Consider the following 24,446-nt stretch of genomic DNA (forward strand, 5'->3'; position numbering starts at 1 on the left):
TTAAAAAAAAAATTATAAAAAAAAAACACGTTCAAACATTTTAAAAATATAATTATTTTAAAAAAAAATAAAGCCCCCCCCCCCCTCCTCCTCTTCTCTCCCTCCTTTTTTCATATTAACACCATTTAATTTAATAGATGTCCTTATTGGGGAGGAAAAGGAAAAGAGGAGGGAGGGAGAGAGAGAGGGGGGGGGGGGCAACTCGTTAACCGGCTGAGAAAATACTAGAACAAACCCCCTTTCCCCACCCCCCCCCTCCCACACACACACAAAAAATTTCCCTTCAAGGTGGGGGGGAGATTTAAAATAAAAATTAAAGATAATTCCGAGGGAGAAATTTTTTTTTTTCTGAGGGAGGGTTGGAGGCCTGGACCGCCATTTTAATTTTTTTTTTTTGGGGGTTGAATGTGGTTTAAAGTTGCAGTGGAGGAAAAAGAAGGGCCTGGGAGAGGAGTGGAGTCACAAGCTGGCCCCCGGGGTCCAACTGAGAGTCGGTGTGTCCTTTTATTATATGTGTTTGTGTTTGTGTGTATATATTTTGCTTTCCCCCCCCCCCCCCCCCCCTTAAAATTGATTTTTTTTAATAGAGACACACACACAAGAGGGTGGAAACTGTAAATTGGGATTGGTTTCCCGCCTCGGTACCTGGTTTGATTTATATTTTTTCCTCCCCCCTTGTGTGTTGGTAATTTTAATTTTTTATATATCTATATATATATATATGTGTGTGTGGGAGGGTTGGTTATTCAAGTGAAGCCTGAGGCCTTATGCTGGGACTGACTAAGCACCCAGAGCTGACACACAGCAGTCCAGCCTCTTCCTGCAAACTGCGCGCTGGAGCGCCTCAAACCTTCCTTATTTTAAAAGAAAATAACATTTTCTATCTACTCCGGAGTGCTGTGTATTTTTTTTTAAATGTACGTCCAGATCTTAACCGTTCTGCGATCTCTCTTAATTTTTTGTCTCTCTCTCTCTGTGTATATACATTCATCCAAATGGCGCAAGGCACACCAGGCTTTCAGGAGGTAAAAATAAGCTTGTGATGAAGGGGGGGGGGGGGAAATTCAATCACAAGGCCGAGCTTCAAGACACGAGTTTCAGTTTATTTTTTAAAATAGGTTTGCCGTTACTCCCTCCCAACCTGAAGCTGTGTCTTTTTTTTAAAAAAATACTTCAGTAGGAAGCATTCTAATATCGAGATAAAATCAATTTTTTATCTTCGTTTCCAGAGGTCAGTCTACATGCTTTTTTAAAAAAAAAATCTTTAAAAGTAGTTTGCTTATGAGAGAGCTATTGTTTTTGCAGGAGTGTAGGTTCTGGAATGTGTTCTTTTCCCTCTGCAGTGAGCTGATTTACCTTCATTGCATGCGTTAAGATGTTTGAAAAATGAATGGGATTTTTCGAAAAGGGTTTTGACCTAGCAGTGTGTATTTGTGAGTGTGTACGTGACTTTGAAGGCAAAACTGTCAAATTTAAGTGCACTAGCAAGCTATTGAAATTGTATTATTTTCTGAAGTTTAGGAGTTCCTTTGCCTGCTGTGTGTGATTTTAAAAATATATAAATTTTTCATGTTTCAAATTGCATGTGTTGATTTCTGTTCAGTTTTTTTAAAAAAAAATGATTGTCCAAGATTTAAGACTTAGAGAATCTAATAAGATGGTTTTTAAAATGTATTTTTGGATTTTTAAAATGAATCAGCTAATTTGTGCTATTGGATTTTTATGAGGCCGTCTCTTGCTTTTACTTCCTCTCTCCCTCCAACAAATTACACGTGGTTTTGAGCTGCACACGTTAAAGTTGAAATTGGTTGGGGGCTGAATGATTTTGTTTCAACAGTTTTTTGAAAGATTACTTTTATGTCTAAATGTGGGACAGTCTACAACAGTAATTCAATTTTTGTTTTAATTGTGACCATTTTAAGTAGCACATTGCTCTGCTGGATCATATCTATAGATTTATGGGTGCTCATCAATGTGACAGTGATCAAATGACAGTATGTTCAGTTCTGTGTTTTACACCCCTTTCTCTTTTTTCTCCCTTCCCCCTTCCCCCTGGGAAAGATGGAGTGCATTGCTAATGTGTGGTACAGAGCAGTGGTCTAGCCAAGAACTGGCTAAGCTTCAATTTAGGTGAAGCTGAGTGTGCGCAAGGTGAGTTTGAATGGGTTTAAAACTGTCTTCACAAATGCAGTTTTACTCCTGTCTTAATCACACTGTTGTTGTACCATTTGCTGTGGGATTGTGGCCTTGCTGTTAGGGTCCTTTTGAGCATCATCTCAAAAATCCAGTGATGCTATTTAGGTGTAATGGAGTTTGGGGTAAGTTGATGGTTTAGTCAGTCAGACCAGTTATACTTTTCAGGTGGTGCTTTGGGAGAAGTTTGTGGAGCCCCCCCCCCCCCATTATCCTTGGTGAAAGGCAGTGTCTAATGATGAGTGGGGTTTACAAAATACAGTATACATGCATCATGCTTGTAAGCTCTTTAAGATGGTATGAGACCAAGTTATAGGTTAGTGACTTCTATTAACTGGTTAAAGGTAGAATTGCAGCTTAGTGATGGGATGCTATGGTGAGCAGAATGTGTGGAGGATTTGTGTTGTACATATCATTGACCTGGTGATGATGCACATCACTGACCTAGATGGGGAATGTTATGGTAACCTTACCTGACCTCCAAATGATGATTTTTCATTCTAGAATTTTCTCTGAGCACTGTACTGCACAAGGAATTTCGAGCAAGTATGTCAGTTGTGATGTTTAGTGTTGCCCCTCTCGTGGTTATTTGCGAAATCACTTTGGTTTATAAAAAAAATATTTCCTTGCGTATGTTGCTTATATTTATTCATTTTCTGCGTCCTAAGTAATGTTGAAAATGTCATGCAAGATCACTGATGTTGACCGTCAATGTCCTGGGATAAAGCCCCTCGTGCCTGGCATCCTTGACTGAATAGAACTGGGCTGTGCAAGCAGATTGGGTGATAATGTAGTCATAGAATCATATGGCGCAGAAGGAGGCCATTCGGCCCATTGTGCCTGTGTCAGCTCTTTAAAAGAGCTATCCAATTAGACCCACTGCCCTCCTCTTTCCCTATAGCCCTGCAAATTTTTCCTTTTTCAGGTATTTATCCAATTCCCTTTTGAAAGTTACAGTTGAATCTGCTTCCACCCCCCTTTCAGACAGTGCTTTTCAGATCATAACTCACTACATTAAAAAAAATTCTCCTCATCTTCCCTCCTAGTTCTTTTGCCAATTATCTTAAATCTGTGTCCTGTGGTTACTGACCCTCCTGCCAGTGGAAACAGAGTAGATAGGGAGAAACTGTCAAAACACCTCTATTAAATCTCCACATAACCATCTCTGCTCTAAGGAGAACAATCCCTGCTTCTCCAGTCTCCCCACATCACCGAAGTCCCTCACCCCTGGTACCATTCTAGTAAATCTCTTCCGCACCCTCTCCAAGGCCTTGACGTCCTTCCTAAAGTGCAGTGCCCAGAATTGAACACACAACTCCAGCTGAGGCCCAACCAGTGACTTATAAAGGTTTAGTGTAACTTCCTTGCTTTTGTATGTCTGAGAAGAGGTGCCTGTAGAGTTGGTCTGGAATTGGGGGTGTGCATCACACCAGTTAAGATGAGAGGTTCCTGATGATTTAGTTTCTAAGTGCATTGTTCAGTGTGGAATGAGGAGGGTCCTAGGTTCAGTCCGGTGGTGATAGGTTAGTGCCTTTTGGACCAGTGAAGGAAAAATCAGCCAGGATTCCCACAACTGATCACTAGTGCCTCCAGTAAACTGCACGTGTGTTGGATGTTTGTAGTCAGAAATGGGCTCGGCTGCAATGCCTCCATTCCCATGATTGACTGGGTTTGTAAATGAAGAATGGCCGCTTGGATGAGTCATTAGTGGGCAGCCAGTGGCCATGAAACCATACCCTTGCATGAATCAGGAGGTGGGGGAAATTTGTAAAAAGGTTTTCATGACATGAAACAGTACCAAGTTGATCACTGGCATGATTTATAAAGAACTGATGGCTGTATGCCTCCTGGGTTAGATCCAGTTGGAACAAGATTTCAACTCCGCGTTCTCGGTAAGCGCATTGATTCGGGCTGAACGCTGTTACCGGTTAGTGCTGATATTGATCGTCCAGTTTTGAATCCTTTTGCACTTAATGATGTCTTAACAAGATCAGTTGGATGTACAGTGAGCTTGCAGTAGCCTCGTAACTGTGTGAAGCACATGGAAAACTTGGCTTAAGATTCGCTTTTATCTGAGTGACTTAGTTACCTAAAAAGATTTTTGAAATTGCTAAATGCTCAGGTGCTGTGTGGCATGCTGCATTGGAGCAAGAACATATTTAATTGTGGTGTGATTTTTAAGGATTCTCTCAATTCCTTCTGACCCTATATTCTCCTCCTTCCTCTCACTAGTGGAGATGTGCGTGTGCACGTATGTAAGATTGCGGTAATGCTGCTTTGAAAAGGAACGGAGTGGGACTCTCCTCTTTCCCCCCCCCCCCCCCCCCCCCCCCTTCCCCCCCAAAAAAATACTTGGGTCTCTGAAACATCTCGTGGCTGACATTTTTTTAGAAAAGCGTTGGAGTAGTCTGGCTGCTTGGGTATGGCAGCGCCTGGCACATGGACACAAAAGGGTGAGGTGACTCCCCTCACAAAATGAAAGTGATGTTCTGGGTTGGCAACTGTGTAGTGAGGGCAATTGGTGTGGGTGCCTTTTACTCAAGTCTGTTTTTTCCATGCACGTGACTGCATTTGAAGCACCGTTTTCGCTTGTGGGACGCGTGCCGCAGTTGCATCACAGTTAGGTACCACTCGAGAGCATAACTTGATTTGCTCCCCCCGGGATGTGGACGACGCTGGCAAGGCTACATTTTGTTTCCATTTCCCCCCGAGAAGGCAGTGGTGGGCTGCTGCCTTGAAGCAGTTGGAACATAGGAACAGGGGTAGGCCATTCAGCCCCTTGAGCCTGTTCCATCATTTAATCAGGTCATAGCTGATCTGTGCCTCAACCCGCCGTTGATCCATATCCCTTGATATCCTTACCCAACAAAAATCTATCTATCGATCTCAGGCTTTAAAATTTCAATTGACCCAGCATCCACTGCCTTTTGTGGCTTGCTAGACTACTGGACGAGAGTCACGCTTAGACTAGACTGGGTGGGGGTGGCAGATTGCCTTCCCTGATTGCTTTCATGGTCATTTTTTTTAATGCCAGCCCCCCCCCCATTGATTTATTGAATTCAATTACACAACTTGCCATGATGGGGTATACTAGTCCAGGGTCATTGAAATAAAGACTTGCATTTCTATAGTGCCTTTCATAGCCCCTTTCATAGCCAATGAAGTACTTTTGAAGTGTAGTCACTGTTGTAATGCATGCTGTTGTAGCCAAATCTGCTTTTGGAGTGGTATGAGTTGGCAGCAATTCCAATGCTCTCCTGGCCGGCCTTCCATATTGCACCCGCTATAAACTTGAGCACATCCAAAACTGCTGCCCGTATCCTAACTCTCACCAAGTCCCGTTCACCCATTACCCCTGTGCTTGCTGACCTACGTTGGCTCCCGGTCCAGCAATGCCTCGATTTTAAAAAAAAAAAAAAATCCTCACCCTTGTTTTCAAATCCCTCCATGGCCTCGCCCCCTCCCTATCTCTGTAACCTCCTCCAACCCTCTGAGATCTCTGCGCACCTCCAATCCTGGCCTCTTGCGCAGTCTCGATTTTCATCGCAGCGCTATTGGCACCCGTGCCTTCAGCCGCCTCGGCCCCAAGATCTGGAATTCCCTCCCTAAATCTCTCCGCCTTTATACCTCCCTTTACCTGTCAGCCGTGGCTCAGTTGGTAGCGCTCTCCCCTCTGAGTCAGAAGATTGTGGGTTCAGGTCCCAAAATCTGGACTGACACTCCAGTACGGTACTGCCAGAGCGCTTATGTCTTTCGGATGAGACGTTAAACTGAAGCCCCGTCTGTCCCCTCCAGTGGATGTAAGCGATCCCGTGACACTATTCGAAGAAGAGCAGGGGAGATGTCCTGGCCAATATTTATCCCTCAACCAACTTCACTAGAAATAAACAGATTATCTGGTCATTATCACATTGCTGTTTGTGGGACCTTGCTGTGCGCCTCTCGGCTGCCGCGCTTCTTGCAACAGTAACTGCACTTCAAAAATCCTTAATTGGCCGCAAAGCGCTTTGGGACGTCCTGAGGTTGTGAAAGGTGCTGTAGAAATGCAATGTAAGTTCTTGTTTCGTTTCTCTTTTTTTTAAGCCGCTCCTTAAAACATACCTCTTTGACTAAGCTTTTGGGCGCCTGTCCGACTGTCTCCTTATGTGGCTCGGTGTTAAATTTTGTCTGATAACGCTCCCGTAAAGCGCCTTGGGACGTTTTTACAACATTAAAGGCACTATATAAATGCAAGGGGTTGCCTGCACATCGTTTTATAGTTACTGGATAGCAGAGCTTTACAGAGGTGTACTTAAAGGTATGTGCAGGGTTCCACCAAACAGCACCTGAACGCTGGTGAAATTTTAATGTCCTTAAGAGCTGGCTGTCCTGCCAGCTGCTCATTGACATGGGAACATTAACATTTAAAACACAGAACCCTTGGTTCTACAAACGTGAAAATGTCGGCCAGGAAAAGACCAGCTGATTCATGTAGCCTGTCCCATGCAGTCATGATGCCTTATGAATCACAAAACGTACACTCCCTGCCCATCAGAAACCACATAATCTCCCGGACGAGGCGGGAAAAAAAATCCAATTAGAGGGGAAAATTGGGAAAATTCCTCTTCAATCCCCCACCCAGGAGACTGCATTAACCATGACTTGTGTTTACTTGGCACCTACCTCTTGTACGATGTGATCACCGCCACAGCTAGGAACACGGTCCAGCTCTCTCTCGATGATGGTATTCAGCGAATCAGCATGGGCTGAAAACTTGTTCCGTAGGTCAATAATTCTCTGTGGAAAGAACAACTGCCTAACACCTAGCCTAGTTCTACCCTTGTGTAACTTATAAACATAACCTCTGGTTGTCTCCACCCTTTCCAATTAAAATAATTTATAAATGTGTGAACACAGTCTAGTCCCTTCGTTATTTTATCGACCTCAATCAAATCGCCCCGTAGTCTCTGCTTTTCCAAAGTATATGGACCCAACTTTTGTAGGTCTGTCTGGGTAGCTGAGGTGTTTAAAACTGGGGTTCAATCTTGGTGCCCTCCTCAGCCTTTTCCAAAGCCTCAATATCACCCACCATGTGAGGGGACCGAAACTGGACACAGTAGTCTAAAGGAGGCCGAACCAAAATCTTGCACAAGGACAAAATAGTGTATTGAATGGTCCTGTGAATGCAGCGCAGTACCCTGTTTGCTTTAGTTATAGTTCCATGGCATTGATCGCAGAGAGTTATGAACTATGACACCAAGATCTTTTTCTTTCTCCACAGGCTTCAGTTCCTTGTAAGGTGTATGTATACTTACCGTTAGTCCTCCCCACGTGCAAAGCACAGCACTTGTCTCAGTTCAATACCATTTTGCCCAACACATTGAGATCTGCTTGAAGTAGTTTACTCTTCCACAGTCCTAAGACTTGCACAAATCGTTGTGTCACCCGCAACTTGCGGATCATTCCCCCAGCGTCTGCATCTAGGTCATTATTAAAGATACTAAAAGGCAAAGACTTTAACGGCAATTGCTGTGAGTCACCACTGGAAACTGGTCTCCAAGCTGATCTGGAACCATTGATACCTACTTACAGGCTTGTAGCCAATTCTTAATCCAATGTAGCAGCCTCCCACTAATTCCACAAGATTCTGTTCCATTTTGTAGAGTACCTTATCAAAGGCTTTCTGAAAATCCAGGTATACAGTGTCTAACCTCATTCAAATGGACCATGGCTACTCTCATCCGCTAACCTAATGACTGCTTCAAAAAATTCGATCATATTAAAAGAAAGACTTGCATTTATAGAGCGCCTTTTATGACCTCAGAACGTCCCAAAGCGCTTTACAGGCAATTAACTACTTTCGAAGTGTAGTCACTATTGGAAATGTGGCAGCCAAGTTGCGCACAACAAGGTCCCACAAACAGCCATGTGATAATGACCAGATAACCTGTTTTTTAGTGGTGTCGGATGAGGGATAAATATTGGCCCGGACTTTCTAGTCTGTGCACGTTGTATAGAACACCTATGAATCCCAACATTAACCACAATGCTACCAGTCATTCCCTGCTGTATTTTCTAACGATGTGGAGATGCCGGTGATGGACTGGGGTTGACAATTGTAAACAATTTTACAACACCAAGTTATAGTCCAGCAATTTTATTTTAAATTCACAAGCTTTCGGAGGCTTCCTCCTTCGTCAGGTGAACGATGTGAAAATGAAATCCTCGAAATGAAATCGCATTTATAATTCACAGAACAATGCTTGGTGAGTACAGACTGCCTTGGCAACGGGCAGTTGAAAAAACTATCAGTGTGCAGACAGATAGGTGTTACCTGCCAGGTCTCACAGAATATACAAATCACCAAAAAAAAACAACAAACAAAAAAAAACAGAGATAGAGAGGTAGAAACATAGAAAAGACAGCAACTGACCCGTTATATTTAAAAACAGATAACATTTGTTCGCTGGTGGGGTAACGTGTAGCGTGACATGAACCCAAGATCCCGGTTGAGGCCATCCTCATGGGTGCGGAACTTGGCTATCAATTTCTGCTCGACGATTTTGCGTTGTCGTGTGTCTCGAAGGCCGCCTTGGAGTATGCTTACCCGAAGGTCGGTGGATGAATGTCCATGACTGCTGAAGTGTTCCCCGACTGGGAGGGAACCCTCCTGTTTGGCGATTGTTGCGCGGTGTCCGTTCATCCGTTGTCGCAGCGTCTGCATGGTCTCGCCAATGTACCATACTCTGGGGCATCCTTTCCTGCAACGTATGAGGTAGACAACGTTGGCCGAGTCACAGGAGTATGAACCATGCACCTGGTGGGTGGTGTCGTCTCGTGTGATGGTGGTATCTGTGTCGATGATCTGGCGATGTTTAGTATTTTCTAACAGATGTTTAGTATTTTCTAACAGATAACCTGACCCCTCCAAAGAGAGGAGCCAATGTACAGAAACCTGCAACAGCAACTAGCTTGTAATTGACCTTGGGAAGTGAGCACATCTGAGCAGGTAGTACCTGTGGAGTGACTTTAAAGGTGCAAGTGAAGCCTGGTAATTGTCAGGTTAAATATTGTGCTTTGTAATTCTGATTAAACATACCAGGCCATGGAACAGAATGTCGGACTGTGTCCTGGAAACTCCCTCGTGGTGAGTTCTCAGTGAGGTGAAGTACCCTGCTGCTTGGGGCAGGATGAAACAAAAAATTCCAGCTGTGCCTTTGCACATCAGCAGGATGAATTCTAAATTGATCTTAATTTCTGGGCTGCTTTAAAAGTTGGTTTGGAGTAAGTTACGTGACTATAATGTAATCTGAGTTGAAGTACTAGTTATACACCTCTGGGCTTTGCTCTTCTGGTTATTGTGGCCTTTTTGACTCTAGGCATCCATTATTGCCTGTTGAACATTGTGTAATGGTGCTTTAACCATCACTGTGAATAGAAACAGTAACAAAACACTTCCCTATAGTGTGAAAATGTTAATGTAATGTCCGAGCAGCAGCGTGTATGTAATCACAAGCTGAGATGTGCTATATCGCAGCGAAGTGCCAATTTGTGGTATTGGGAAAAAATTGGGATATAGCTTTAACTCCTCCAGTGCTCTTCTCGCTGACCTCCACCCAACACATCCAAAACACTACCTGAATCCTAGTCTTAAGTCCTGTCAGCCCGTCCTTGCTGATATCCAGGTTTTCCTAACCCCCAAAAGATTTTTTAAAATATTCTTAGGCCTCACTTACAAATTCCGCTTGGCCGCAATCTACCCTGTCGTTGCAAACTCCGCAAGTGCCCTGTAACAGTACGTGCCCTCCGTTCCTCCACTCTGGTCGTCTCCATCCTATCTATTCTCAGCCATCACAACTGTCACTCATTCATTTCCTAAGCCCCCCCCCCCTGCTTTGCCAGATCTCTCCTCGCCTTCCTTTTTGGTCAGTGTGGGAAGCCCATCACCATGCTTTGAGACTCCAAGCCAAGCTATGGAGAAACCCACTCTGGTTTTTAAAAAAAAAATCTGTTTGCCTGATGTGGGAGGGAGATCTGTAGTGAGTCTCCACAATTCTGCACGCAATGTGTGTTTCTATGTTTGCAAATCACATTTGCGATTTCATTATAAAAAGTGAACAGCAGAAATCCTTGCCCATGGATTGTACATTTCTGTCCTGAGAGCTTAGGCAGGTTGCCAAGAGCCAAGTCTCAATGATTACCCCCCAGGGTAAAGCCGTGCAGCTACTTGCACTGTTATCTGGAGCTGAGTGGGGAAAAACCCTAGCCTCGAGTGACTGGACTTCATCCTTCGGTCCCATGAGCCAGGTCACCTGGTCAATCGGCAGTGTCCTGGAGTACTGCAGACCTGCCCGAAGCAAGTATCGGATTAAGGACTCTGCTGCAGAAGGTTGATTTGGGTTTCAGTCTTTCATCAGACGCCATCTTAGTGCCATCTCTACCCCACTTGCATTCTTTTCTTTATCTATCTTCCCCACCCCCAGGAGAATTGTTACTAGTTTGTCAGACAACTGAGGGAGCATGGTTTGGATTCCTCATGCGGATTGCAGCTACTGGAAGCTGTACATGAGTTATGCTGCTCGCAATGCCACTCATCATCAAATGCATTGCCACCATCTTCCTGACTCGTGGATATGCACCGTACTACTTTTAAGCAGTCGTTCCTCCAGTTGAAGGGGTAGATCTTCAGCACCAACTGATGCACTTCTTTAAATTGTTGATTCATTAGGGATCTGGTAGATGACTGCTTCGGCCTGGATGTGGCCCTTTGGGGCTGTTTTGACAATGGGCGAAGGGCAACTGGTCTTTCTTGTCTGATTTCAATGACTGCAAAGCCCCATTGATGGTTAAATTTGTGGTGTCTAAACTGTTCTCCTTTGTGGTTCAGAACTCCTTAGGCGTGTAATGGAGGGGCGTCTTTCGGCCCTTGAGAGATCCAGGACCAAGCTGTGAAGTGGATTTGTGACTGAGGAAACCATGTTTCTGATTCAGCACATCAGGGGGGAAAAAAGAAAGACTTGCATTTATATAACTCTTTTCAGGACATCCCAAAATGCTATACTGCCAATTAAGTACTTATTGAATGTACTTCAGTGTTGTAATGTAGGAAACACAGCAGCCAATTTACGCACAGCAAGCTCCCACAAATAGCAATGAGAAAATGACCAGGTAATCTGTTTTAGCGATGTTGGTTGAGGGATAAATATTAGCCAGGACACTGGGGAGAACTTGCCTCCTCTTCTTCAAACTCTGTTTCTTAACTTCTGCATTAGTTTTAGCGCTATCTTAGGATAGCCGAAGCTACAGAAAATGTTTAGCATGTGACAAGAAAAGTAACATGCTAGTAAGTCAATAAACGTAGATTAAGCCAATGTGCCTATAGCATGAAGCATGCCTGACCTCGGATGCAGGGAAACGTGACCTTGTAGATCCCCTCGCGGTCTACGCACTGCAGTTTGAAAACCTATGTTTTAAAGACCTTATTTTTCCCCTGGGTTTAATGATCTGTTGAATTTCGAAAACCAGTTTGTCAGCATTTTTGAAAATGCCTTGCTCAGTGCCTACATTGATTGTCGACGCCTGTTTTTAGTTTTGTTTTAATCTGGTAAATTGGCGGTTTTAGTAAATATTCTAGGTAATTTTCAAGGCCCTGAATATTTAACACAAAATGATATTGTGGCTGTTAGAATGTACGCTTTGACCTGGCATCCAAAGTTTTGTTCATTTTCTATTGAACACGTAAGCTTTCCAAACACTCTGATTATAGTGTTCAGAATTGTGTACGATAAGGTTTTTTTTTTGTTCTGTTTGAGCTGTGTCAATCTGGGGAATGGAATGTTTGGGCCGATAACATGGGTACTGAGGCCTATGTTTTGTGAGCACAGTCTGTGTATGTATTTTTTTTTAAAAAAGAGTCCCTTAGTTCATGTTGGGGAACACAGAAATAGAACAGGAAAAACCTGAGAAACAAGAGTGGAGGAATGATAGTTGTGGGGGGGTGGAAGAGAAGATGGAACAATCCTGGGAAAAATATTCCAGGAGAGGAACAAGCTGGGAAGATGGTTTGGCACGGACACAACGGGCTGAATGGTGGCCTCCTTCTGTGCCGTAACTTTCTATGGTAAGTAACCTGTAGTCCTGAAATGGGACGAGAGATGCAGTGGCACACTGGGACCACTCTGTATATGTGGCAGGAATTTTGCCATTCTGCCCTCCCTTGCAAGTGTAGTACAGTGCCATTCTGTCAGTGCACTCCATATGTTATGCTTTGTCACAGATGCAAAGCTAAAAGGGGGGAAGCTAATGACTTAATGCTGGGTCCTTCTCTCCCACAATCTAAACTGATGATTGATTTTATCAGCAAAGTTTTCCAACCAAACAGTTAAACTGAGACCTGAGCTTGTCTTCACTTAACGATTAGATTTTGTCGCCTTGCAGACACATGGCGCTCTGTTTGTTTTAGTAGAATAATACATTTTACTACAAGTGGGTATTAAGCTTCTGTCCTCGTAAAAACAGCTCTCATCTAACTTACTGTCATGAGAGATCAGCTAGTAAAGCTTGTGTGTTGCGTTGCAAATGACCTTTTTAAGTACCAAACAAAATACGCTTTTCTGATTGCTCCCTGGGAAATTGAACCAATTTAAGAACATTTTCCTGCGATTCACTTATTTTGCGTTCTCCCCATTGATAAACTTCTGCCAACCCACTGAGCAACACCACAGGAAATCTTCCTGTTATGTTACAAAGAATTAAGCAAGACTAACCCAATGTTGCCTATCCATTTATGTTCGAATATTTGTATACTGGCTAGAATGAGTTAAGAGGCCAGCAGAGTAAGCTGGATTAATATCTGAGCTGCAAGTATTAATCCAAGATATTTATCAACTATTTGATTTAACTTTGTTGCAGTGTGAGGCTTGATGATGTTTCTAAGTCGGTACCCCTGATGTCAGCACGGTATACAAAATATTCTGGGGTGGGGAGGAGGGTTGAAGTGAAAAGCAAAAGAATGTTGGTGTTCAGCATACATTCAGTTTTTAAAAGGGTTCTTAATGATGAGCTGGCCAGCCTCCCATCTTCCACCCTCCATAAACTTGAGCTTATTCAAAACTCTGCTGCCTGTATCCTAACTTGCAACAGGTCCCGTTCACCCATCACCCCCCACTGTGCTCGCTGATCTACGTTGGCTCTCAGCCCAGGAACGCCTTGATTTTAAAATCCACCACCCCCCATCCCGCCTTGGCCTCGCCCCTCTCTATCTCTATAACTTTCTCCAGTCCTACAACCCTCCGAGATCTCTGCGCTCCTCCAATTCTAGCCTTTTGCGCATCCCCGATTTCCATCGCTCCACCATTGGCGGCCGTAACTTCAGCTGCCTAGGCCCTAAGTTCTGGAATTCCCTCCCTAAACCTCTCCACCTCTCCGCTGTTCTCCTTTTTGAAGAGGCTCCTTAAAACCTACCTTTTTTTAACCAAGCTTTGGTCACCTGTCCTAATATCTCCTTATGTGGTTCGATGTCAAATTTTTTTTGATAATGCTTCTGTGAAGCGCGTTGGGACATTTTACTATGTTACGGTGCTATGTAAATGCAAGTGTGAGTTAGGATACAGGCAGCAGAGTTTTGGATGAGCTTAAGTTTACAAGATGCAAGATTAAATAAATAAATCTTGAACTTAAAAGCTGGTATCAGTTCAAGTGACCATGAAGATGCCGGATTGTTGTTTTAAAAACTCAACTTGTTCACTGATGCCCTTTTAAGGGAAGGAAACCTACCGTTCTTACCCGGTTCAGCCTGTATGTGACTCCAGTCCCACCCCAATGTGGCTGACCCTTAACTGAAGTGGCCTAGCAAACAACTCTGTTGTATCAAAACCACTACAAAGAATACCACACAGACTGCAGCAGTTTAAGAAGGTCCATTGGCACCTTTTCAGGACATCCAGGGATGGGCAATAAATGCTGGCCTTGCCACTCATGCCCATGTCCCAAGAATAAATTTTTAAAATGGCTACTTTGGTGATGGATGGTCCTTGTGAGGAGGGTGTGAGATTAGTAGTTATTCACCCATGGAAGCTACAAACTTCACACAGCATGGAAGAGGCTGATGGATTTTTTGAAAAAAATTCTCAGCAGCCTCTGCCATTTGGTAACTACTGAAGTTTGTTGAAGGTTGGGATAACTTTCTTTTCTTGGGCCCAAATGGAAGGATGTTAGTGCTGGGAATAGAATGTTTTTCTATGTGCTTGTTACTGGCATCACGCAATATAATATAATGCCAGCTGTATGGGTTAGATGCAGCGTGAAGCTCTTTCAGGACCTACACTGTCTCCGGCAATATACCTTAACCTAAGAAGTGTCTGCCGCTGCACTAGTCTGGAGCTTGCATACCCCATATCAACTGCCCTTGTGCTGATCTATGGCCAGTGTTGAGCTTTGAACTCTGTCACTGGGATCTAGCTAGAGACTCGCCAAGCTGCTTTTTCTTACAGCTGGACTTGGGGGTGTGTGAAGGGAGAGGAAAGACTTTTCCATTGGTCTGGGCTATGTTCAGGGCCAAATTTCTGAGCTTGAAGGACAGCGTTCTGACCTCCACCCACTCTCGTATGTTCTCTGTATTTAGACAGCCCGTTCTGGTTGTCTTGTATTTGGAGTTGGCCCCATGATGTGAGTTTGTGCAAAATGCAAACGTGTTCTTTGGTGCAGGGGGAGACAGTAACTTTGTTTTGTCTGCACGTGGTGACGTCTTCTGAGTAAAATATTTTCCAGGCCTCTCTAGTTGATTTAATGTATCTAATGTAAATGCATGTAGAACTTCATTGTTGTGCTTCAGTGTGTTGGTACAGATTAAGTTTTAAAAAAACCTAATAGTTCTCACTTTGTTCTGTATAAACTGTTTCTTTTTTTTTGATATGCCTGTTGAAGCTTCTACCTCCCGATGAAAGCTGTTACTGGTCAAGATAGGGTCTGTATAGAGGAGGTCATTGTCGCAGGTTAACTCGCAGAGATTGGAGAGATTCAAAGATGGAGTTATGGGAATGGATATTGAAGGCGATATGTTTGAGGAAAGGGAGGTTGGAGATGGGGCAGCAGTTTACAAGGACCGAGGGGTTGAGGATGGATTTTATTTTTTGGGGAAAGGGGTGATGTCGGTAGTTTTGAAAGGATGGGATAACAGTGCCTGAGGAGAGGGAACCATTTACAACGTCAGCTAGCATGGGAGCCAGGAAGCAAAGTTGGGTGGTGAACGAAAATGAAATCTCATTTGGTCTGAATGGGACCAAGGGAATGGGGGATGGGCCTCATCCGTAAGATGGCCTCAGAACGGACTTTAACCCAGGAGTAAGCGGATTTCTGTCCAGGACCAACGCAGCAGCCGAGTGAAGCTGAAGTACAGTCCTGAAGCTCAGAAGGTAACAGCATCAGGTGAGGGGCGGGGGGATGGGACACTGTAGGCTGGAGCAGCTTACCCTTAAACTTGATGCAACTGAGAGTCACAGCTGCTGAGGCACAGTGTAGTCCAGCAGAGCAGCGCAGTCCTGATGGCAGAGGCAGCAGTTTTCCTTTTGAGTAGCATACTGTCTTTTGGAAGGGGGGAGTGTTGTCAGGTGTGTTGGTTTTTTGGGGGGGTTTAACCCCCCCCCCAGAAAAGTTTGTAAACCTCTGATCTTCATATTCAGATATTTGGGACTTGCTTGTGTTTATTTCAGGTCTATAATCCTCCTGAAAGTAAAATGAGCACTTGTAAAGGAGTGAAAATATTTTAATTATTCCTGTGAACTACAGAGTTGACAGTCCGGGCTATAAGGATTGCTTATGTGAGAGAAAGTAATTCTTAAAAAAAAACACTCTTTCTCCTCCCCTGTGCCCATGTGTGAACTGGACTTGGGCCTTGCTGCCAGGAAGTGCATGCCTCATCTTCTGCTTTCTTTGCTCAGAGTTGTGGAATTTGACATGAGGAATTCTACACTAGGACCACATGCGAGTACACCAGTGCTCCCTCTTAAGTGGTATTTTAAAACCATCACACAACCCTTGAAGCTCACAGCATAGAAAGAGGCCATTCAGCCCATCGTGTCTTGTGCCAGCGCTTTGCTACAACAATCCAAAAATAATCCCACTGCCCTGTATCTTCCTCTGCTTCAAACACTAATCCAGTTTTTGTTTAAAAGAAGCAACAGTAATCTGCCTTGACCACTGGTTATGGCAAAGCATTCCATGTTCCACCAATTCTGCTAACCTCTCCCCTCATTGATGATTTTAATCTTTCCTCACTAACTCCCCAACCAGAGGGAGTAGTCTTTCCTTATTCACTCAATCAAAACCCTTCATTTTTTAAAAAAAAAACCTCAAATTTCCTCTTGGCTGCCTTCGCTCTAGTGGAAATAGTCCCAGTATCTCCGGGGTCTCCTGATAATTATAGTTTGCCATCCCTGGCATCATCCCAGTAAATCTACACTGTACGCCCTGAGAAATTTAATATCCTTTCTCTAGTGGGGTGCAAACAGTGTCAGAACTGCCCCATAACCATTGCCTTGTACAAATTTATCTTTGCCACTTTGCTCTTGTGTTCTTAAGCCTTTATTGATAAAACTCAAATTACTGTTTTTTATGGCTTTACCTACCTGCACTTTCACTTGCAATGAATTATATATTTATACCCCATGTGTCTCTTCCTCTGCATTCTTTGTGTCTTTCTATTGAGTTTAGACTCCCTCCCAAAATACAATACCTCACACTCCTCCATGTTAAATTGCATCCACCACTGTCCACCCATTCAGCCAACGTCCTCCAAGTCTTTTGCAGTCCTTGCTGTTTGCCAACCCCCCTACTGTTTTTATGAGTAGCCTTCCAGATTGTGCCTCTTTCCTCAATCCAGATCCTCTGGTTATATCGAGAACAGTTGATTTCTAGTTTGAGGCATTGAACGCGGATAGCTTGGATCCTTTGTAGAGTCTAATCAGCACGCTACTGTCAGATCGTCAAGACGTATAACTGGGTCCAGAACTTGCCTGCAGGTTGGTGGAATTTCTGCCAATACACAACAACTGCTACTTGCATTTATATAGCACCTTTTTAAACGCAGTTAAATGTCCCAAGGCGCTTCACAGGAAGATTTAAAAGTGCATTTATTGTGTTTGTACTGCAAATTGCTGTTACTTTTCGGGGTATGTGTATAATTCTAGTAACTATTGCATAAAATCCAGTGCATATGCAGGTTTTATTTAACAGCTTGGGGGTATGACTTCTTCACCAGCGAGAGCAGCCTTTTACCATGATGCTGAGAGTGAAAATTGTGGCTGGGATTTTAACTGTGTGTGTGTGTGTTCCACAAACTTAAATATCTTTACTACCACACAAACTGCTGATTTTTTTTTCACCCCTCTTGCAACCCCTCCCCCTCGCAAAATAAAAAGCATTATCCATTTGTAATGCTCAATTAAATGCTGCAAGTGTCTCTCGACAGTGGGAAGTGCACTTGAGTGACAGCCATTCCTTCAGCTTTCCTGAAGATGTTGATCATGGACTTTTGTATTGAACCAATTTTATCAGCCTTTTACTTTCATGTGCACATTTTTAACTTAAAATAGGGTTATAGTTCAAAGCCATGACCAGAGCGGTTCTATGGCTCTTAATACAGGGCAGGCCAGTGTGGGATTAGTTTTTGGATTGCTCTATCAATGACCCACACGTGATGGGCTGAAGCTGTACTGTAAACTTCTGATTCTAAGGGTGTATCTCTTTCTTTGTGTGTCTCTCTTTTGTTTAGTCTCTCTCGCTCGCTCTGTCCCCGCTTTGCTATGAGTTGGATAGGAATAGTTGATTCTATTTTTGGACCTCCATAGTCTTGATTATAACTATTTTAGAAAATTGGATTTAGGAAGGATGTGATGCAGGCCTGTTTAGCTGGCAGTTTATTTTCTGGGGATTCATAGACTGCAACGTTTCTCATGGGTTTTGCCAGGTGCTGTGATTATTGCCCAATCAACCTTGTTCATTCCTGCCTGAAATTCCAGTTAAGTAGCTGAGGGGATGGTGTGCTAACTATAAAGGCCCTTTTGCACTAAATCAAAATAATACTGTGGTGCTACTTTGATTTCTCTTACCGATGCATCTCTTGTGTAATCTTCATGAACTCTGGCAGGCTGAGACCTGGGCCATTTTAGTTTACACTGCCCCCCCACAGACATACTAGCAAACCTGTTCTCTTGAGATTTCCTCCATGGGTGGCGGCAAGCACGTGACGAAATAGGACTGTCCGACTGTACAGGAAATGCTAGCTTTCAGTATGCACATGGTGATGTGCCAGTGTGCAGAGGCCTGTGAAATTCTGAGCACTGCTTAAATTTTTATAATGTGGAGATGCCGGTGATTTTTATAGATTACTCAGAGGCTGGGTTACAGACATGGACTAAGCACAGATTGTTGTGCAATCTGGATTTTCTATTTAATGTTATGTATCCTGTTTGGGGAGAGACAAATAACTGGTGCATTTTTAGATTTTGTTTTTCTTTACCATCTCTCTCTCTTTTTAAACCCCCTCCAATTCCTGTTTCAGACACCAATAAAGCTATCCAGTTCTGCTTGGTAACTAGATGTTAGGATGTGCTGAATCATGCAAGTAGTAGATATGTGTGCGACCTAGAGGTGACTCTTCAGTTTACCTTTATTTCCTCCCTTGTGCGGAATGGTCTAGCTCGCCTGTCCCAGATTTGGAGCGCCCCTGTGAGTGAACCTCCGTTCTACCAGTCCATGGGACATCATAGTGATATATTGGTTCAGTTCCTCATTCTTTCTTTTGACATCAGTAATCAGTTAATCCCCATTTGAAATGGGGTTATAGTTAATTGTACTATTCTTAGCTGCAGACTCCTTACAGGCTCTGCATAAAGATTAAAATTATTTTAGTTATTGGAGCAGTACTACACAGTTGAATCCTTTAATGAGAAACTTCAGAACCTAAGGAGCCATCCTGATGGGAAAACAACATTCCAGATTGGATATCTTCAGGCAAATTGCATCATTTATTTCAGTGTACCTGTCCTCTCCTGAAAATGTAAACTAATGTTAGGGTATGATTTCATGGGTTGTAGTGATCCTGTAATACATTCCTCCCTCAACCCATAGCCCCAAAAAAATGAATAATAGAATGTAGCACAAAAACGGGCCAGTCTCTGCCGAATTCTGCATATTAGCCACCTGGTCCAATCCCACTCTTGCTCCCCATACCCTTCATTATTCCTCTTTTTCAAGCCAATGTGTAATTCTCTTAAATATTTATGGGCTCTGCAATGCTTTCAGGCAGGGAATTACACATTGTCAGCACCCTTGGTGTACAGAATTTTTTTATAACCTCCCCCTTTTTTTAATTCTTTGTGATCAGTTGATCTGGTTCATTTGGTCATTGCTAGCATGGAACTGCTGCATACCAGGAGTGGCCAGTGTGTTTTGAAATACTTGCAGTTAGACAGCACCTGATGTCTTGAACTCAGGCCATGAATGTCAGGATACTGTGGGCTGTCAGCTGATGTTTCTCATGATCCCTTACAGCAGTTCACTGGATAATGGTTTGGGGTGAAAACCTCAGCCTTCCCCCTCTTCCCTATTCTGGGAACATTGAGGCCAATTGTAATGTCCTGTTGTCCTCCCAGCTGAATAATAACATGGGCAGAGACTAGGGATTGAACCTGACGTCTTTCTGGTCTGAATGGCTCCGTACCCCACCATGTGGTGCTTGTAAACTTTGTAGAATTTTTACTTGAGATCACAGTGGATATCTGACTCTCAAACCTGTAGATCCTGCCTTGGGACTGATGACAACTGTGGGGTAAAGAGGAAAGGTTGGTGTCATTACTAAACTTCTGTTTTCCCGTCATTACTCAAAGCTTACAGGAATTGTGCTGTGCTTGAAATTGGCTCTGGCCTGCTCAGTGGACTTTTGTGTTCAACAGTGGGAGTGTCCAGTGGACTCAGACATCAGTATCTGCTCTGTTATGAGCTTTTACACGCTGCCTCTAATAAACACCTGCACCCATTTAAAGTGAAGTACTTGTTTAATTCTAGGTGGTGTTTGACAAAAGCTGCTGATCTGCAGTTAAACTACTGGTCCTGCTGCCCAGAAGTTCTGTGACCTTCATTTGGAGCCTTTTTGTATTTGTGTTATCCACATGTTTTTGCTAAAGTTTATTGGATGCCCATAGAGTGAGCGCACATGCTCTCAGATTTCTGCTGGTGCCACCCTATAATTGGATGGTGGGGAGCGCTGTAGTGATAGGGCTCCTCTGATGATTTGTTATGGGGAGCACCAGTCCTCTGCTCAACAGTTCTCCTCTTCCCTTAAACCCCCGCCCCCGCCCCCCCAATTGCCAAGCAAATAGTTGTGTGCAGAATCCTGCTTCCTACCAGGGTGTTGGAGCTCGGATACTGCCCTGAAATGGAACGTGTGCAGGTAGTGAACTTTTTCCCCCATTTAGAAACCATGAACTTCGCGAAGCTAGAAAAGAATTAGGTTGTACTTGGTCTGTTCAAGAACAGTATTTACTGTACACTCTATCCCTTACTGACAAATATCCCACATTCAAATTACAGTTCTGCAGAAAAAAAGGCAACTGATTTATGAATAGTTACTAAACTTTCTCCCCACCCCTTCAAAAAAAAAAAATTCTTTGGAATGAACTAAGTGTTGCCCCGTTTGTTACGGAGGTCAGAGAGAGCTGCACTTGAGTTAGGAAGACACTTCAGTATTGAGAACTTGGAAAGAATGGGACCTTGTAGCACCAGTTTGAACATCCTTTGCTGATCTGTACTGTGTTGTGCTACCAATTTCTGATTGACATCCCGGACATGCAGACATAGATTTCTTCTCCCACCATTGGCAGCCGTGCCTTCGGCTGCCTAGGCCCTAAACTCTGCAGTTCCCTCCCTAAACCTCTCAACCTCTCTCACTTCCTCCTTTAAGACACTCCTTAAAATCTATCTCTTTGACCAAGTTTTTGGTCATCTGTCTTAATATTTCCGTATGTGGCTCGGCGTCAAATTTTGTTTGGCGTGCCTGTCAAGAACTTTGGGACGTTTTACTATGTTAAAGGTGCTATATAAATGCAAGCTGTTTCATAAATTGACACAGTATTCACAGTACAGTAATTGCTGAACTGTGGTACATAAGTTTGCTGTGTAAACCCAGTGTGCTGAGTACTAGGGAGTGGGCCGGTGCTTGCCATATGAAGTGTATAATTTCTCGTTTCTTCCCTTGCCCAAAAAAAATCAGTCGTGTTCCACTGAGAAAAGGAAGATCTACAAACAAATGAGCAGTTGCAGCAATTTCTAGCACCAGGTTTATGACATTGGAAGAGACCTGGGTGCAAGTTACTAGAGTGAAGGTTGCCTGGCGGCCATCTCTTATTGTTATATTTACAGTCATAGGAATAGAATCATAGGTTACAGTAGCTTGAAGAAGGAGGCCATTCGGCCCATCGAGTTTGCGCCGGCTCTATGCAAGAGCAATCCACCTAGTCCCACTCCCCTGTTGCCCTGCACGTTTTTTCCTTTCAAGTACTTATCCAATTCCCTTTTGAAGGCCATGATTGAATCTGCCTCCATCATCCCCTCGGGCAGTGCGTTCCAGGTCCTAACCACTCGCTGTGTTATTTTTTTTTAAAAAAAAGTTTTTCCTCATGGTACCTTTTTTGGTTCTTTTGCCAATCACCTTAAAGCTATGTCCTCTGGTTCTTGACCCTTCTGCCAATGGGAACAGTTTCTCTCTATCTACTCTGTCTAGTCCCTTCATGATTTTGAATACCTCTATCAAATCTCCTCTCAACCTTCTCTGTTCCAAAGAGAACAACCCAGCTTCTCCAGTCTATCCACGTAAGTGAAGTCCCTTAACCCTGGAATCATTCTAGTAAATCTCTTCTGCACCCTCTCTAAGGCCGTCACATCTTTCCTGAAGTGCGGCGCCCAGAACTGGACGCAATACTCCAGTTGAGGCCGAACCAGTGTTTTTTGTAAAGGTTCATCATGACTTCCATACTTTTGTACTAGTGTCGAGTCTAACTTTGTTTCATGGATCTGGATTACTGTAGTTATCGTAGTTTAGTGTAGAATTTGGCCATGGAATGTTTACTGTATCACAACTATTATGGGTTTTACATATGGTTAGTTAAGTGTGGAAATGCACTACAGTGGCAGCTGCCTGGCCACCATATCTAGTAGATGTGTGTGTATATAATATATACACATGCACTCAATTCGTGGCAAGAGTGAAGCTTTCAGATTTTGGAATTTGGATGTTAAATTGCTGCCTTTCATGTGAAGGCCAGCTATTTTGTAATCCTTTTATACCTGGGAGTGTGTGACTGTTGGTTTCATTTTATTTGTGGTGTTGAACCGCCTGGAGTGAAGTGCGTCTGAGTTGGATAAGGCCGTGCAGATTAGTACTGTAACTTTGATCTGGAGGCATACAGTGGATTGTGGGGGTACTGTAGTAAATTCAGGTTTTGTTTAGCAGTAGCAGAATGTAGGCAGTGTATATATAAAATTCACACAAGCCATTTGTACTGTTGCTTCACTTGTATTTTCTTCTCCGTTTTCGCCTCTTTTCTGAAGCTGCAGACTCCCTCGAATGCAGTTCCATGATTGTCAGCAGCCCTCGAAATAAGCATTCTTCACGTGAGCCCAGGTAGTGATTGTTAGCAGGTGATTCAACTGCGTGGGCAGAGGAGAATCACAGCTCACTCTGATTTTTGGCCTTTTCCTAATGTGTACTTTTTAGCAGGGTAAAGATCAGGTGCAGAAAGCTTGGATGATTTATTTAAATTATTTTAAATGCCCCCTTTCCCAGCCTGTTGGTAGTGAGCCTAGTGATAATACACATCACTGTCATGACTGAGATCAGCCTAATTTAATATAGATGGGGGATTGAATCCAGGTCGTTCTTGCTTTGCATTGCTCAATGCCACAACAGGCAACTAAGCCACTGGGAGAACTTCATTTCTATATTCCCAAATTCTGCTTCCCTATCCTGTATCAAGTCCTGCCCACCCATCATTCCCTGGCCTTGATTACCTACATTGGGAGATTGGAAGCCAATGCCTCCCTATTTAAAATTCTCATCCTTGTTTAAATACCTTCAGAACCTCGTCTCTCTCTCTGTAACCTCCTCCAGTCCTACAACTCCCCCATCCCTTTCCCGGAACTCCATGTTCCTCGGACTCTGGCCTCTTGTGCATCCCCTCTCCCTTCGCTCCACCATTGGTGGCCATGCCTTCAGCTGTCTGGGCCCCTCACTCTCTCATTCCTTCCCTAAACCTCTGTCTCTCCACTTCGCTATCCTTTTTAAGACCCTCCTTAAAACCCACCTCTTTGACCAAGTCACGCCTTCTGATATCACCTCCATTGGCTCGGCCTCAATTTTTTCTGATTACTCCTCTGTTAAGTGTATTGGAACATTTTCCTATGTTAAAGCTGCTATATGAATGTAAGTTGTTTAATCTTTGCTGAAATTGGACAGTGGATGAGATTGAGAAGGATTGAAATGTCTCTGGAGCAGCTTTATGTATGAGAGAGAATGTTGCTGTTTGTTTGCATTCCTTTTTGGTATAAATAGCATAAGCATGGTACCCCTAATTGAGACTATTGTAGAAATTAGTTCATTTGTTTATTAAGGTGGATATATTCTCTTGTAGGATTGACGTCTGTGCATCTGACACATTTGCAGTTAGATGTAGGATGCAGCTCAACTGTGAGGAGCTCACGCTGAACTAGATACAACAACTTGCATTTATATAGTACCTTTTAATGTAGTAAAACGTCCCGAAGCACTTCACAGGAGCGATTATCAAACAAAATTTGACACTGCACCACATAATAGGATGTTAGGAAAGCTTGGTCAAAGAGGCAGGTTTTAAGGAGCGTCTTAAAGGAGGAGAGAGAGGTAGAGAGATTTAGGGAGCGAATTCCAGAGCTTAGGGCCTAGGCAGCTGAAGGCATGGCCGTCACTGGTGGAGTGACTAAAATCGGGGATGCCCGAGAGGCTAGAATTGGAGGAGCGCAGATCTCAGAGGGTTGTCGGGCCGGAGGCGATTACAGAGATAGGGAGGGGTGAGGGCCATGAAGGGATTGTAAAAACGAGGATAAGAATTTTAAAAGAAACATTGCTACCCAGTGAGAGTACTTCAGCCGAAGGAAAATGCTTTATAGGATTGTTGGTGCGTCCTCTTCGTTTGCGGTGTCCTTGCATTTGCACTGATCTTGGACACAGTGTTGTATTCTTGCTA

General features: G+C 43.6%; 1 protein-coding gene across 1 annotated transcript in view; it reads left to right on the top strand.

Annotated features, from left to right (window-relative positions):
- Positions 1 to 24,446, top strand: part of huwe1 (HECT, UBA and WWE domain containing E3 ubiquitin protein ligase 1) — a 194,705-nt gene that overhangs the window by 186 nt on the left and 170,073 nt on the right. The window lies entirely within an intron of this gene.

Source organism: Heptranchias perlo, chromosome 45 (assembly GCF_035084215.1).
Source record: "Heptranchias perlo isolate sHepPer1 chromosome 45, sHepPer1.hap1, whole genome shotgun sequence".
Taxonomy (NCBI): Eukaryota; Metazoa; Chordata; class Chondrichthyes; order Hexanchiformes; family Hexanchidae; genus Heptranchias; species Heptranchias perlo.